The sequence below is a fragment of the Sapajus apella genome, unplaced genomic scaffold (assembly GCF_009761245.1).
Source record: "Sapajus apella isolate SASKATOON/1434 unplaced genomic scaffold, GSC_monkey_1.0 scaffold40, whole genome shotgun sequence".
NCBI lineage: Eukaryota > Metazoa > Chordata > Mammalia > Primates > Cebidae > Sapajus > Sapajus apella.
Genome location: NW_022436980.1, coordinates 180,877 through 195,656, shown reverse-complemented (window position 1 = coordinate 195,656; position 14,780 = coordinate 180,877). Strand labels below are relative to the sequence as shown.

The window sequence follows — 14,780 nt, the reverse complement described above, 5'->3', positions numbered from 1 at the left end:
TCAGAGCTTCAAGACAAAGCTTTGAATTAATTCAATCAGACAAAAATAAAACAAAAATAAGTTTAAAAAAAAAGAACAAAGCCTCCAAGAAATATGAGGTTATGTAAAATAGCCAAACCTAAAAATCATTGGTGTTTCTGAAGGAGAAGAAAAACCAAAAAGTCTGGAAAACCTATCTGAGGGAATAATTACAGAAAACTGGCCTTGCTGGAGATTTAAATATACAAGTACAGGAAGTTTAAACAACTCCTGGGAGATTCATTGCAAAAAGGACATTACCGAGGCATTCGTCAACAAGCTATTTAAAGTCAAAGTGAAGTAAAGAATGATAAGAATAGAGGGAATAAAAGCACCAGGTAGCCTATACAGGAAAACCATAAGGGATTTGGGTTTTATCTTTAGCTTCCTTAAACAGAATAACTATCAACCAAGAATTTTGTAATCCAGCAAAACTAAGTTGCATAAATGAAGAAGAAATAAAGTCTTTTTCAGACAAGCAAATGCTGTGGGAATTTACCACTACCATATCAGCCGTATTAAAAAAAAATGCTAAAAGGGGTCTAAATCTTGAAACTAAAGGTCAATATGCACCAGAATAGAAGCTCTTGAAAGGCTTAAACTTGCAGGGCCTATAAAATAATAACACATGAAGAAAATAAAGCATCTAGGTAGCAATCAGCCTGATAATTGGAACAGTACCTCAAATCTCAATAGTAATGTTAAATGTAAATGGTCTAAATGTGCCACTTAAAAGATACAGAATGAAATTAAGGCAGAAATCAAGAAGTTCTTTGAAACAAATGAAAACAAAGATACAATACGCAGGAATCTCTGGGACACAGCTAAGTCAGTGTTAAGAGGGAAATTTATAGCACTAAACACCCATATCAAAAAGTTGGAAAGATCTCAAGTTAACAATCTAATATCAACTAAAAGAGGACAAAGAGCAGACGAACCCCAAAGCTAGCAGAAGACAAGAAATAATTGAAATCAGAGCTGAACTGAAGGAGATTGAGACACAAAAAAAGCATTTGAAAGATCAATTAAATTAGAAGTTGGATTTTTGAAAAATATTATTAAAATAGGGTGCTAATAAAGACTAGTTAGGGCTAATAAAGGGTAAAAGATCCAAATAAACACAATTACAAACAACAAAGGGGAGGTTACCACTGACCCCAAAGAAATACAAGTAACCATCAGAGACTACTATGAACATCTCTATGCACAGAAACAAAAAAACCTAGAAGAGATGAATAAATTCCTGGACACATACACCCTCCAAAGATTGAACCAGGAGGAAACTGATTCACTCAACAGACCAATAACAAGCTCCAAAATTGAGCTTGTTAATAATAGCCTACTGATACAGTTTGGCATGTCCCCACCCAAATCTCATCTTGAACTGTATCTCCCATAATTCCCATTGTTGTGGGAGGGACCTGGTGGGAGATAATTGGATCATGACAGCAGTTTTCCCCATACTGCTCTCATGGGGAGAAGTCTTATGAGATCTGATGGTTTTATAAGGAGAAACCCCTTTCGCTTGGTTCTCATTCTCTCTTTGCCTGCTGCCATCCATATAAGACGTGACTTGCTCCTCCTTGCCTTCCACCATGATTGTGAGGCTTCCCCAGCCACGTTGAACTATAAGTCCAATTAAACCTCTTTCTTTTGTAAATTGCCTAGTCTTGGGTATGGCTTTATCAGCAGCGTGAAAACGGACTAATACACCTACCAACCAAAAAAAGCCCAGGACCAGAAGGATTCACAGCTGAATTCAACCATATATGCAAAGAAGAAATTTACTATTCCAGCTGAAACTATCCCAAAACAATTGAAAAGGAGGGACTCCTCTCCAACTCATTCTATGAAGTCAGCATCATCCTGATATCAAAACCTGGCAGGAACACAACAAAAAAGAAAACATCAGGACAATAGCCTTGATGATCATTGATGCAAAAATCCTCAACAAAATACTTACAAATCAAATCCAGCAACACATCAAAAAGCTATTTCATCACAATCAATTAGGCTTTATCCCATAGGTTCAACATATGCAAATCAATAAATGTGATTCATCATAAACAGAACTAAAGACAGAAACCACATGATCATCTCAGTTCAATATCCTTTCATGTTAAAAACTCTCAACATATTAGGTAATGAAGGAATATACTTCAAAATAATAAGAGCCATTTATGACAAACACACATCCAACAACATGCTGAATGGGGATAAGCTGGAAGCATTCCCCTTGAAAACTGGTACAAGTATGCTCACTCACCACTCCTGTTTGACAGAGTATTGAAGACCCTGGCAAAACGCAATCAGGCAAAAGAAAGAAATAAAGCGTATTCAAACAGGAAGAGAGAAGGTCAAACAATTCCTGTTTGCAGATGACATGATTTTATATCTAGAAAAACCTGTAGTTATGGACAAAAAGCTCCTGAAGCTCGTAAACATCTTCAGCAAAGTTTTATGATACAAAAATCAGTGTACAAAAATTACTAGCATTCCTATACATCAACAATAGCCAAGCCAAGAGCCAAATCAAAAACACAATCCCATACACAATTACCACAAAAAGAATAAAATACCTAGTAATATAGCTAAAAAGGGAGGTGAAAAATCTCTACAATAATGAAATTACAAAACACTGCTTAAAGAAATCAGAGACGACAAAAACAAATGGAAACGCATTCCACATTCATGGATAGGAAGAATCAATATCATTAAAATGACCGTATTGCCCGAAGCAATTTAGACACTCATTGCTGTCAAACCGCCAATGACATCCTTCACAGAACTAGAAAAAAGAAAATATTTAAAATTGATATGGAACCAAAAAAGAGCCCAAATAACGAAGGGAATCCTGATCAAAAAGAACAAAACTGGAAACATCATGTTACCCAACTTCAAACTATGCTACAGGGCTAAAGTAACCAAAATAGCATGGGACTGGTACAAAAGCAGACACAAAGATCAGCTGACCAGAATAGAGAGCCCAGAAATAAGGCCACACACTTACAGCCATCTGATCTTTGGACTCCCTATTCAATAAATGGTGCTAGCCTAACTGGCTAGTTAAATGCACACAATTGAAACTGGATCCCTTCTTTACACCACATACAAAAATCAACTCAAGTTGGAGTAAAGACGTAAATATAAAACCTGAAACTATGAAAACCCTGGAAGACAAACTGGGCAATATCATTTTGGACATAGAAACTGGCAAAGATTTCTTGACGAAGACACCAAAAGCAATCACAAAAAAGGCAAAAAGTGACAAATGGGATCTAATTAAACTTAACAGCTTCTGCACAGCAAAAGAAACTATTAACAGTGTAAACAGACAGCCTACGGAATGGGAGAACATATTTTCAAACTACATCTGACAAAGGACTAATATATAGCATCTAAGAGGCACTTAACCAAATTACAAAAGCAAACAAAGAATGCCATTAAAAAGTGAGCAAAGGATATGAACAGACACTTTTCAAAAGATGACATATATATGGCCAATGAGCATAGGAAAAAAAGCTCAATATCACTGATTACTAGAGAAATGCAAATCAAAACAACAAGGAGAGGCTGGTCACAGAGGCTCATGCCTATAGTCTCAGCATTTGGGAGGCTAAGGTGGGCAGATCATTTGAGCTCAAGAGTTTGAGACGAGTCTAGGAAACATGGCAAAACCTCATCTCTGCAAAAACTACAAAATTTAGCTGGGAGCAGTGGTGCATGCCTGTAGGCCTAGCTATTTGGGAGACTGAGGTGGGAGGATCACTTAAGCCTGGTAGGCAGATATTACAATAAACCAAGATAACCAAGATGGTACCACTGGGGCAACAGCAAGATGCTGTCTCAAAAAAAAGAAAAAAGAAAAAGAAAATCAACAAACCAAACAAATGGCTTTTAATAAAAAGTCAAAAAATAACAGATGCTGGCAAGGTTGCAGAGAAAAGGGAATGATTATACCCTGTTGGTGGGAGTGTAAATTAGTTAAATGATTGTGGAAAGCAGTGTAGCAACTCCTTAAAGAGCTGAAAACACATCTACCATCTAACCCAGCAATCCCATTACTAGGTATATATCCAAAGGAATAGAAATCATTCTGCCATAAAAACACATGCACGTGTGTGTTCATTGCAGCATTTATTCACAATAGCAAAGACATGGAATCAACCTAAATGCCCATCAATGGCAGATTGAATAAAGAAAATATGGTACATATACAACATGGAATACTACACAGCCATAAATAAGAATGAGATCATGTCCTTTTCAGAAACATGGTTGGAGCTGGAGGCCATTATCCTTACCAAACTAATGCAGGAACATAAAACAAAATACTGCATGTTCTCATTTACAAGTGGTAGCTAAATGGACACAAAGACAGGAAAATAAGACACTAGGGTCTACTTGAGGGTGGAGGTTAGGAGGAGGGAGAGAATCAGAAGAAATAACTGTTCAGTACCAGTCTTAGTACCTGGGTGATGCAGTAATGAAGTAATCTGTACAATAAACCCCCATGACATGAGTTTGCCATGTAACAAACCAGCACATACACACCTGAACCTAAAATAAAAGTTAAACCAGAAAAATTACAAATCGCAAGCCAAATATCAGATGTCTTCAAGAGACTCAGCTAATGCAAGGATTCTTACAAACTTAAGGTAAAGGGGTGGAAAACGATATTTCATGCCAACATAAAGGAAAAGCAGCAGGAGTAGTTATTCTCATGTCAGATAGAACAGACTTTAAAACAACAGTGAAGAAAAAAAAAAAGGTCATTATATAAATATAAAAGAATCAATCCCCAGCAAGAAGATATTACAATCCTAAATATACATGCTCCTTACTCTGGAGCTTCGAGATTAATAAAAAATTACTACTATACCTAAGAAAAGAAATAGACATTATCATAATAATAGTAGGGGACTCAACACTCCACTGATAGCACTAGACAGATAATCAAGGCAGAAAGTGAACAAGAAAACACTGTATTTAAACTGCACTCTAGAGCAAAAACACCTAACAGAATTTACAGGACATTTTACCCCAGAACTTCAGAGTATATATTATTCTCCTCAGCACATGGAACATTCTCCAAGACAGAGCATATGATAGGCCACAAAACAAGTCTCAATAAATTTTTAAAAATCGAAATCATATCAAGTACCTTCTTTGACCAGAGTGGAATAAAACTAATAATTAACACCAAAAGGAACACTCCCAATTATACAAATACTTGAAAATTAATCTTCTCCTGAATGATTTGGGGGTAAACAATGAAATCAAGATGAAAATTTAAAAATTCTTTGAAGTGATTGACAATAGTTACATAAGTTATCAAAACATCTGGGATATAGCAAAAGCAGTGCTAAAATAAAAGTTTATAGCACTAAATGCCTACATCAGAAAGTCTGAAAGAAAACAAATTGGCAACCTAAGATCACACATCAAGGAACCAAAGAAACAAGAACAAACCAAACCCAAAGCTACCAGAAGGAAAGAAATAACAAAGATCAGAACAGAACTAAATGAAATTGGAACAAAGAAAAATGATACAATAGATCAACAAAACAGAAAGTTGATTCTTTGAAAAAATAAAATTGAAAGACTATTAGATAGATTAACCAAAAAAAGAAGAATCAAACAAGCTCAATTAGAAATGAAAATGGATGGCCAGGTGCAGTTGTTCACACCTGTAATTCCAACACTTTGGGAGGCCAAGGCAGACGGATCATTTGAGGTCAGGAGTTTGAGACCAGCCAAGCCAACATAGTGAAACCCTGTCTCTACTAAAAATACAAAAATTAGCTGGGTGTGATGGTGCCACCTGTAATCCCAGCTACTCAGGAGACTGAGGCAGAAGAATCACTTGAACCTGTGAGGCAGAGGTTGCAGTGAGCCAAGATTGCACCACTGCAACTTAGTCTGGGTAACAGAGTGAGATTCTATCCCAAAAAAATGAAATGAAAATGGAGACATTACAGCTGATACCACAGAAATACAAAAGATTATTTAAGTCCTCTGTGAACAACTCTATGGACGTTAAGTGATCCTTCCTAGAGAACAAAATTGTTGTGGGTAGTGAAGCATTGTGTGTTATGTCTGTATGAAAATAAATAGTGGATAAGAAAGTTAATTTAAAGGCCAATTAATTTCATTGTCCTTTGTTTGGATTGGCATTCCTACAATATTTTGCTAGCAGCAGGTTCATGTGACTTCAAATGAAGAGTGTTTCTGCATACATGAAAGAAATGCTTGAAAACCCAACCAGTATGCCATGGGTCAGCAAGATGCATTTTGATTAGCTGATGTCAGAGTTTGGTGGCACTGAAGACTGGGTCCCAGGTTCAATTTGTCTATGGGAGCTCTCTGTCCTGGATGAACTATGATAGCAATATGTTCATTGCTGATACCTCAGAGGGCAAATTTCAACTCTGAAAGAAGCTGTTGCCTCTCCTGAATGTATTGTTTGTTTTGGAAAATAACATTGTAGCCACTGGCCAAGACTACTGCTGAAGGCTCTGTAACTATGATGGTGGTGGATGCTTGACCTTAGTCTCCAAACTAGATATTCCAAAATCGAGCATGCAGCATAAAATGTCAGCCATGGAACACTTCCACACACATACAAAAGAGCCACAACCAAAGACAGCAATACAACTACAGAGAAGTTGCTTTATAATATCATCACCCAAATACCTATTTATGAAGTAGACAAGCAATATTTTAAAATATTTTTTCTTTTTAAAAAATCTTTTTTTTTAACTTTATGGATACATTGTGGTCATATATATTTATGGGGTACATGAGATGTTTTGATACAGGTATGCAATGTGAAATAACCACATCTTGGACAAGGGAATATGCATACCCTGAAGCATTTATCCGTTGAGTTACAATCCAATTACATTCCTTGTTTTAAAAGGTACAATTATTATTGACTATAGACACCCTATTGTGCTGTCAAATAGTAGGTCTTATTCATTCTTCCTAATTTTTGTACCCAGTAACCATCCCCTCCACCCCCTAACCCCCCAAAAACCTTAGCAGCCTCTGGTAACCTTTTGTATTAGTCCATTCTTACACTGCTATAAAGAACTACCTGAGACTGGGTAATTTATAAAGAAAATATATTTAATTGACTTCACAGTTCCACATGAATGGAGAGGCCCCAGGAAACTTATGATGGAAGGTGAAGGGGAAGCAAGGCATGTCTTCTCATGGCCAGAGAAGGAGGAAGAGAGAGCAAAGGGGACAGTGCTGCATGCTTTTAAACAACTAGATCTTGTGAGAACTCTTATCTTGAGCCAGCACTAGGGGAATGGTGCTAAACCATTAGAAACCACCCCATGATCCAGTCACCTCCCACCAGGCCCCACCTCCAACACTGGGAGATTACACTTCAACATGATATTTGGGTGGTGACACAGAGCCAAACCATGTAACCATTCTTCTACTCTCTATGTCCATGAGTTTAATTGATTTTATTTTTCGATAGCACAAATAAGTAAGAATATTTTATGTTTGTCTTTCTGTGCCTGGTTTATTCACTTAACATAGTAATCTCCAGTTCCATCTATCTTGTTACAAATGGCAGGCTTTTATTCTTTGATATGATTGAATAGTACTCCATTGCATATATGTAGTATGTTTTCTTTATTCATTCACGTGTGGATGGACACTTAGGTGGCTTCCAAACATAGGATTGTGGATGTCTTTTCAATATCCTGATTTTCTTTCTTTTAGGTATCTTCCCAATGGTTAGGATTGCTGGATCATATAGTAGCTCAATTTTTAGTTTTGAAGAACCTCCAAACTGTTCTCCACAGTAGTTTTGCTAATTTATATTTCCACCAACAGTGTATTAAAGTTCTCTTTTCACATCCTTACCAGCATTTGTTATTGCCTGTATTTTGGATATAAGCCCTTTTAACTGAAGTGAGATAATAACTCATTAGTTTTGATTTTGCATTTCTCTGATGATCAGTGATGTTGAACAGCTATCTATAAACTTGTTTTCCATTTGTATGTGATTTTTTAGAAAAGTCTGTTCACATTTTTCCCATCTTTAGATTTTTATCCTACAGAGTTGTTTTAAGCTTTTTATATTTGCTACTAATTCCTTATCAAAGGGGTAGTTTGCAAATATTTTCTCCCATTCTGTGGTTTGTCTCTTCACTTTATTGATTGTATCCTTTGCTGTGCAGAGCTTTTTTTCTTTAGAAACCAGATTCCATAGATGTGCAGATCTTTTTAACTTGATGTGATCCCATTTTTCATGTTTGCTTTAGTTGCCTCTGCTTGTAGGGTATTTCATAATAAGTCTTTGCTTAGACCAATGTTCTAGAGATATTCCCCAATCTTGTAGTAGTTTCATAGTTTGTGGTCTTCTATTTAAGTCTTTAATGCATTTGATTTGATTTTTGTATGTGACAACAGGTAGAGGTCTATTTTCACTGTTTTGCATAGGATTCCCCAGCATATGTTCTTGGCACCTTTGTCAAAAATGATTTCACTGTATGTGTGTGGATTTGTTTCTGAGTTCTTAATTCTGTCCCATTGATCAATGTGTCTGTTTTTATGCCAGTACCATACTGGTTTTTTTACTATACCTATGTAGTATAATTTGAAGTCTGGTAATGTGATTCCTCCAGTTTTATTTTTCTTGCTTAGGATAGCTTTGGCTATTATGGGTCTTTTGTGGTTTCATATAAATTTTAAAATTATTTTTTCTATTTCTGTAATGCATGTCATTAGTACTTTGATAGTTATTACATTGAATCTACAGATTGCTTTGAGTGGCACGAACCTTTTAACATTTATTTTTCCAATCCATGAACATGGAATACTCTTTCCATTTTTTGGTATCCTCTTCAATTTCCTGCATCAGTGTTTTATAGTTTCCATTTATAGAGTTCTTTTCCTTCTTTGGTTAAGTTAATTCCTAGGTATTTAATTTTATGTGTGGCTATTATAAATGGGATCACTTTTCATATCCTTTTCACATTGTTCACTGTTGGCATATAAAAATGCTACTGACTGTTGTATGTTGTTTTTTTATCCTGCAACTTTACTGAATATGTTTATCAGTTCTAATAGTTTTCTTATGGAATCCTTAGGTTTTTCCAAATATAAAATCATATCAAAAGCAAACAAGAAAAATTTGACTTGGTCCTTTCCAGTTTGGATGCCCTTTATATCTTTCTGTTGTCCGATTGCTCTACCTAGGACTTCCAGTACTATATTGAATAACAGTGATGAAAGTGGGCATTCTTATTGTGATCCAGATCTTAGAGGAAAGGCTTTCAGTTTTTCTCCATTCATTATGATAAAAACTGTGGTTGAATTATATATGGCTTTTATTATGTTGAGGTTTGTTCCTTGTATGCCCAATCCCTTTGAGGATTTTAATCATGAAGGAATGTTGAATTTTATCAAATCCTCTTTTTTGCATACATAGTAATTATCATACAGTTTTTCTTATTATTAGTTTGTTATACTTTATGTTCTGGGATACATGTGCAGAATGTGCAAGTTTGTTACATAGGTATACATGTGCTATTATGGTTTGCTGCACCCATCAACCTGTCATCTGCATTAGGTATTTCTCCTACTGCTATCCCTCACCTAGCGCCCCACCCTCTGACAGGCTGTGGTATGTGATGTTCCCCTCCCTGTGTCCATGTGTTCTTATCGATCAACTCCCTCTTATGAGTGAGAACATGCAGTGTTTGGTTTTCTGTTCTTGTGTTAGTTTGCTGAGAATGATGGTTTTCAGCTTCATCCACGTCCCTGCAAAGGACATGAACTGATCCTTTTTTATGGCTACATAGTATTCTATAGTATATGTGTGCCACATTGCCACATTTTCTTTATCCAGTCTATCATTGATGTGCATTTGGGTTTGTTCCAAGTCTTTGCTATTGTAAACAGTGCTGTGTTGCAATAAACATACATATGCATGAATCTTTACAGTAGAATGATTTATAACCCTTTGGGTATCTGCCCAGTAATGGGATTGCTGGGTCAAATGGTATTTCTAGTTTTAGATCCTCAAGGAATCACCACAATGTCTTCCACAATGGTTGAACTAATGTACACTCCCACCAAATGTGTAAAAGCATTTCTATTTCTCTACATCCTCTCCAGCATCTGTTGTTTCCTGACTTTTTAATTTTCTAACTGGCAGGAGATGGTATCTCATTGTGGTTTTGATTTGCATTTCTCTAATGACCAGTGACGATAAGCATTTTTTCATATGTTTGTGGGCTACATAAATATCTTCTTTTGAGAAGCATTTCCGTTGAGATTCATATCCCCTACCCACTTTTTGATGGGATTGTTTGTTTCTCTCTTGTAAATTTAAGTTCTTTGTAGATCCTGGATATTAGCCCATTGTTAGATTGATAGATTTTAAAAATTTTCTCCCATTCTGTAGGTTGCCTATTCACTCCGAAGATAAGTTCCTTTTGCTGTGCATGAGCTCTTTAGTTAATTTAGATACAATTTGTCTATTTTGGCTATTGTTACCATTACTTTTGGTGTTTTAGTCATGAAATGTTTGCCCATGCCTATGTTTCTGAATGTTATTGCCTAGGTTTTCTCCTAGGGTTTTTATGGTTTTAGGTTTTATGTTTAAGTATTTAATCCATCTTGAGTGAATTTTTGTATAAGGTGTAAGGAAGGGGTCCAGTTTCAGTTTTCTGCATATGGCTAACCAGTTTTCCCAGCATCATTTATTAAATAGGAAATCCTTTCCCCATTGCTTGTTTTTGTCTGGTTTGTGGAAGATCTGATGGTTGTAGATGTGTGGTGTTACTTCTGAGGTCTCTGTTCTGTTCCATTGGTCTATATGTCGTTTTGGTACTAGCACTATGCTGTTTTGGTTAATGTAGCCTTGTAGTATAGTTTGAAGTCAAGTAGCGTGATGACTCCAGCTTTGTTCTTTTTGCTTAGGATTGCCTTGACTATGCAAGTTCTTTTTGGGTTCCATATGAAGGTGGTTTTTTATTTTTTCTAATTCTGGGAGGAAAGTCAATGGTAGCTTGACGGGAATAGCATTGAATCTGTAAATTACTTTGGGCAATATGACCATTTTCATAATATTTATTCTTCCTAAAGAGGAGCATGGAATGTTTTTCCATTTGTTTGTATCCTCTCTTATTTCCTTGAGAAGTGGTTTGTAGTTCTCTCTGAAGAGATCATTCACATTCTTTGTAAGTTGTATTTCTAGGTATTTGATTCTTTTTGTAGCAATTGTGAACAGGAGTTCATTCATGATTTCACTTTCTGTTTGTCTGTTATTGGCGTATAGGAACACTTATGATTTTTGCACGTTGATTTTGTATCCTGAGACTTTGCTGAAGTTGCTTATCAGCTTAAGGAGACTTTGGGTTGAGATGGCAGGGTTTTCTAAATACACAATCATGCCATCTGTGAACAGAGATAATTCGACTTCCTCTCTTCCTATTTGAATATCCTTTATTTCTTTCTCTTTCCTGATTGTCCTGGCCAGAACCTCCAATACTATGTTGAATAGGAGTGGTGAGAGAGGGCATTTTTGTCTTGTGCCGGTTTTCAAAGGGAATGCTTCCAGTTTTTGCCCATTCAGTATGATGTTGACTGTGGGTTTGTCATAAATAGCTCTTATTTTGAGATATATTCTATTAATACCTAGTTTATGGAGAGTTTTTAGCACTGCACAGGTGTGTAATTTTATTGAAGGCCTTCTCTGCATCTCTTGAGATAATCTTGTGGTCCACTATTTTCTGTGCCTAGTTTGCACCAATGGCAGTGTTACTGCATGGGTGGGGCACAGGCAGGGGCAGGGCCAGTGGGCTTCTTGCCCACCCATGCTCTGACAACAATGGGGGTGCAGTTGGAAGAAGTAGGGCAAGGTGCACTCCGCTGGCAGTAGTGTCATGACAGGGTACTCACATATTTACACTGGCAGGGAAGGGAAGGCTATGTCTACCTGCACACATATGTGCTGGCAAAGCAATGTGGGGGTGGCTATGGGTGAGTGCCTGTGGACAAACCAGCATGGAGGCTGCTGTTGGAGGAGAACTCAGTGTGGTGCAGGCAGGGGCACTCTGCTGGATCACCCTACCAGTCAGGCACAGTCCACCAGCACAGGAACTATGATAAGGACCCCCAGGAGGTAACTAGGGGCTGCACTACAAGCAGGCTTAGCGAGGCTAGAGCCCTGGAAGAGGCCAGAAGACTGAGGGGTGGCTCAGGTCACACTAGCTCTGTCTCATGGGCAAGACCACCCTATAGAGTTCAGGTTTGACACTTCCTCTATGGCTAAAGCTTTTATGGGAGCAAGTTGAGCCTAGAGGAATGGACATCCCTAGTCTGCTCCATTACAGATGCTCCCATGCCAAACCCTCTGGGCACTGGCTGGAATTCTTCCCTTAATGCTCCTTACTTCTCTAAGCACTATCCATTGTGGCTGAGGGGTCTCCTTCTATGGGGATTCCAGAGGTCCATGGTGATAGCAGGTTTCTTCTTGACTGCTCAACTCACACCATCCACAGTAGTCACTGGGGTCAGGGAACATGTGGTGTGTGGTTGCACAATGCAGGGTTCCTAGCCTTCTTCTCCTTTGCACAGCCTCTGTGTCTTTGCTTTATCTGCTCTCAGTGCTTTCCCTTTGAAGATTTGCTATGAGTTTCCCTGTCTTCCCAATATCCTGGTCCCTTGTTCCCCCTGGCTGCATCTAGTCAGCCATTTTGGAGCAGGAATTCAATCTTTGCTTCCATTTCAGTTGGAAAAAAAAAAGTTAGACTAATTGCAGAAGGATACTCAAAATATTAACTTTTGTCTAAATGGAAGTGAGACTCTAAGGAAGTTGAAATTTTAAAAAGTAAAGCTGTTTTTAAAATAATAAGTAAATTGGAGGTAGAAACTACAATACCCAGGGATCACTGCTAGAACATTACATTGCTTAATAATCTAAGAGTTTTTCCTAACCTTCATAACCAAATAATTTTATCTTTCTATGTTAGGAGGCTTTCTCCTCAAAATAGTTTCAAATTGTGTTATAGATTTGTACCTATGATTTGAAAACCATATACTATATGTATAGTTCATTGTGAAAGGAAGATTCAGACACATAGTACATATCTAGTACTTACATTTTCCTCAAAGAAGGACCAAAACAGCAAGTAGGTAACAATATGTCAGGTAGAATATCTAGGGAAGAATTAATGAATCCAGAAGGAAAACAGTAGGGACCCTCTGAGGCACGGAAGTTTGAGATGGCAGCATAGAAAAGGCACTAAGTTGGATTGGCTCACACCTGGGAGGGATGCTCCAATACAGGAGAAATAGTAAGTAAGAGATTCCTAGCAGTCCACGTTCCAACACAAATGCCTGCAGTACCAGCTACAAGAAAGCCCTTTGGCCCTTTTGGGCCCTGTGCCTAGTATAAGTAGCTTCCTGGAGTCCACAAGACTGCATTTTTCATGGAGGAATTAATGCTGGAACCTCTGGGACCCAAGCTGCTGCAATATGATGCTATTTTGAAACCAGAGTCAACACCAAACTACATCCTGCCCTGGTGCCCAATGACTCCTGCATCTCCAACATCCCTCTACATCCACCCAGAAGGCTGCAGTGTTGCAATGCCAGCTGACTCAGTAGTTTAACTGCATTTCTGGCACCCAAACCTTGCAGCACCCTACATCCCAGGGAACAGGTGATCCAGTACATTGGAGAGGCAACCTACCCAACATAAGGAACTGAAGTGTACACTTACATATCCCACCCAGGGACCAGGGATCAGCCTGCCCACTACACTAAAGATACTGCCAATGCCCACATGGCCCATGCAGGGACCCAGGGATCAGTCTGCCTGCCCTACTGTGGACACCACTAGTGCCTTTATACCACACCCAGAGGCCTAGGGATTGGGCCACCTTGCTCACTGTTGGTGCCCATGAACATCACTTTCACTGCTGGCGCCCATGCCTGCCACCTAGTGGCCTCGGGACTGGTCCTACTGGCCTGCTGCTGACACCACCAGTGTCTGTGCACTCCACTCAGGCACCAAAGGACCCACCTGCTATTGCCACTGCCAGCGCCTATGCACCCTACCCAGAGAACCAAGGAGCAGACCACTGGCATCTGCATGTGCCACCCAGGGACCCAAGTACTGGTCCACTGCCATTACTGCTGATGCTCACATACATCACCAAGAGGTTTGAGGACCAGCCTACTTGGCACTTACGTCCCCAGCAAATCCTCACTACAGCCTCTACAAACAACTTCAGCCTATGCCACTAAGACACTTACAGACATCTCTGATACTGATTACAACCAAAGTAATCACATGGAGACTACACTATGGTGCCCATCCAGAACCAAAGCCAAAACCATGTACCCAATTTACATTATGGATACATCAACAGGCAAAATTACTTTTCTATGAAAGCTACTTTGTAAAATTGGAAAAACTTAGTTATACCAGCTGTGGAAATATCAACGTAAGAACACATGAACATGAAAAATCAAGAAAACATGACATCGCCAAAGGAACACAATAATTCTCCAGTAACAGACTCCAAAGAAAAAAAAAATGAAATATCTGAAAATGAATTTAAATTAACGATCTTAAGGAAACTCAGCAAGATACAAGAGAATACAGATAAACAATATAAAGAAAACAGAAAAACAATTCATGAGCTGAATGAGAAATTCAACAAAGAGATAGATATCATAAAAAAGAACCAAACAAATCCCAGAGCTGAGGAATTTAGTGA

General features: G+C 38.1%; 1 protein-coding gene across 9 annotated transcripts in view; it reads left to right on the top strand.

Moving 5' to 3' along the window:
* The window catches only part of STXBP5L (syntaxin binding protein 5 like), a 421,768-nt gene that overhangs the window by 356,092 nt on the left and 50,896 nt on the right, over nt 1–14,780 (top strand). The gene's annotated exons all lie outside the window — the stretch shown is intronic.